The sequence below is a fragment of the Tupaia chinensis genome, unplaced genomic scaffold (genome assembly GCF_000334495.1).
Source record: "Tupaia chinensis unplaced genomic scaffold, TupChi_1.0 Scaffold000578_2, whole genome shotgun sequence".
Taxonomy (NCBI): Eukaryota; Metazoa; Chordata; class Mammalia; order Scandentia; family Tupaiidae; genus Tupaia; species Tupaia belangeri.
Genome location: NW_006160094.1, coordinates 7,294,555 through 7,297,810, shown reverse-complemented (window position 1 = coordinate 7,297,810; position 3,256 = coordinate 7,294,555).

The following is a 3,256-nucleotide window of genomic DNA, read 5'->3' as shown; positions in this document are numbered from 1 at the left end:
TCCGGACAAACTTAGTGACCCAGGGAAAGGGGGGGAAATGGGGACGCCAGACCTGAGAGGAGTGAGTGTGAGCCAGGACCAGGGACGGCCCTAGCAGCTCAGAGGCTGAGCCTGACCACTGGGCAAGGCCCCCGGAAATTGCCCTCGTCAGAGGCGAAGCCCTCCAAGGGGGAGGTCGCCCCCTGGCCTGACAGGTATGTTAGGCCCGAATACTAGAGCAGAAGGTGCGTGACAGGTCACACGGCCAATTCCGGCAGTTTTAAAACTAACGTCAGGAAAGTTAATTGACCTCCCGGTCAGTCCGTCCCAAGCCCTGCCTAACCAAGCTCCCCCGCTATCACGCAGAAAGACCTGACAATTCTGACCGTCGGACGTCTGCTCCAGATACCCGGCCCTGCCCTCCAAGGTCTCACGCTGCCTTCCCAGAGATCTCCCGCCCTGCCCACCCGCGGGGTCCTGTGCAAGGACTGCAGCTGCTGAGTTTCCCCAGCTGGTCTTCTGGCACGCCCCCATCACTGCAGTATCTACAGAGGGCCAAACTAATGCCCTACCAGGCTTGGCAGGTGGTGTGATGGACTCCCACATGGCTGACCACAGTTCGAGTCCGGACCTGGAGGCTTGCTTTTGCTCTTTCTGGACAAATTAAAAAATAGTAATTGGGACCAGTAGATGGCATAAGAGTCACGAGGCTGAACTCCCATGTAGTTGACTGCACTTTGATTCTCAGACCTGGTGGCTTAAAACTCACACTGGGCGCGTATGCATGGTGCCCAAAATCCTGAGAGGAAAAGGCAGGGGAAGGGAGTGTGGCATGGCCATCTCCCCGGGGGGATGATTTCTTGTTTTCTGTCTCTGTTTCTCTCTCTCTGGCGAGTACATGAACCCAAGAGCAAAAATCTAAAAAAAAAAAAGAAAAAAGAAAAAGAAATAAATAAACAGCTAAATAATTCTTAAAAAAAAAAAAAAAAACCCAAAAACCGGGACCAGCAGTTAGCATAATGGCTATGTCGCTGGACTTCCGCGTAGTTGACCGCGGTTCGAGTCCTGGACCCGGTGGCTTAAACTCACACAGGGCGCGTGTGCGAGCGTGCCCAAGATCCCGAGAGGAGAATGGAGGAGAAAGGATTGCTGCGTGGCCATCCCCCCTGGGGGGTGATTTCTCGCTTTCTGTCTCTCTGTCTCTCTCTGTCTCTGGTGAGTGCAAACTCCCTATAGCAAAAATCTCTCCCCCCCAAAAAAACAAACCAAACCAAAAGAAACAAACAAACAATAAAACCAAACCAAACCAAAACCTAAGCCCTACCAAAGGTCGCTGTGGGGAGACAAGGTGAGACTGGGAGGGCATCAGTAAGACGGGACCTGTGAGGGGTCTGCAAAAGGTCAGCGGCTACCCTCGTAGGGCGCACGGCCACTACGCGGTCAGCACCTAGGACCATTCATTGTGTAAGACAATCACATCATACGGAATGCAAAATCCGTGTTAATTTTCTAGCTAGAGTGAGACTTTGGGAAATGGAATTTCCTTCCTCGTCCATCCCCATCTGTGTCCGCAGCCGTCCCCGGCCGGCTCGTACTGCCACTGTCACCCTCCCAGGGCTGCTCTTGCTGCCGAGTTCTGGCTATGAAGCCAAACGCCAAGGATGCAAAAGCGAGGTGTTTCCTGCGTTGCAGCCAGGGTCAGGTGTGCCCTGTCTGTACCTACGACACACCCCGAGGGTCAACTCCCTCCCCTCCTCACCAGCTGCTTATGGGCAAGGACCTTGCGCAGTTCCTCCCATGACCCCGTTGCAACGTGCACAGAACTCAGGCAATAGTGGGGCCCCAGGCGCCAGCTGGGACACAACTCTGCCACACGCAGCCACAGGGGATTGAGAAAGACCCGGCATGCTGTGGAAGAGGGGGGACATGAGGAGGTAGGCTAAAATGGAAACAGACTATTGGGCTTCTTAAAAATAATTGTTCATGGGGCTGGCAGGTGGCATGATGGTTAAGGGCACTGGACTCCCACATGGGCGACCATGGTTCGAGTCCTGGACCTGGTGGTTTTCTTTCTCTCTCGCCAAATTAAAATAAATAAGAAAATAAAATAAATAAAGTTAAATAATTATTTTAGAAATTGTTCATTTAGTTTGATTAATTACTATTATCTTTAAAAATTGGCTATGAGGTGCACGTGCTCACGAGAGTGAGAAAGCAAGCTCCAGGTCCGAATGCAAGCTGCGGCCGGCCGAAGGGGAGCCCAGCGCCCTACCCACCACGCCACCTGCCAGTTACTACCGCTCGGTCTCTTCGGCGTCTGTAACAGAACAGTACCTGGCACAGAGCAGGCATTCAGATCTTTGCACAAACAGCAGCACATAACTTACACACACGACACTGGAGACCCATGGCAATGGAGGGAAGCACGGGCGAAGACCTGTCCCACTGAGCACTCCACTGGGAGCACAAGCACTGTCACTGTCGGCGGGAGGCACACGGTACTCCTCACAGAGCCGTGCTGCTTGTGACAATGTGTCTACGCGGCCGTGGGGGAAGTAAAGTAAGGACTTTCTCTCCAGACGAGCTTCAGGACTTTCCCCAAGACCCGACACTTAGAGGCTGGCAAGAATGTGAAGCTGTACTGTTAAATTTCTGGCGAAAGCATTCTTCAAACAAAATTGCCTGCCAGTGTCCTTTTACTACTGTCCCTTAACAGTCGGTGAGCAGACTTGCAGACAGAGCGAACCAAGGACCGATAATGACAAAATAAAGCCCAAGCCCTGCAGGGTGGAGAGAGAACGGTGAAAGACAAGCTGTCTGCCGCCCATTCTCCCGACAGAACTGTGACATTTCAAGCTCAAACTCATGCTTTGTTAACCTGGAGCAGTTAACAAAAAGCAAACTTAGTAAACTGACCACACAACAGAATCATTCACTTTTCTTTCTTTTTATGGTTTTTGCCACAGGGCGCATGAGCTTGCCAGAGAGACAGAGACAGAGAAAAGGAAAGTGAGAAATCGCCCCCCAGCAGGGATGGCCACACTGCAAGCCCTGGTCCTCCATTCTCCTCCTGAGACCTTGGCTATGCTCACAGACATGCCTGGAGTGAGTTTCAAGCGGCTAGATCTGGGACTCTAAAGGTGGCCAGCCACGTGGGAGTCCGGCACCTCAACCACTATGCCACCTGCTGGTCCCAACAGGCTCTTTCAAAGTGTAAAAATTATGCATCTTAAAATACCTGTCTAGGCTCCTGCGCAGCCGCGCGGCCGGAGCGGCC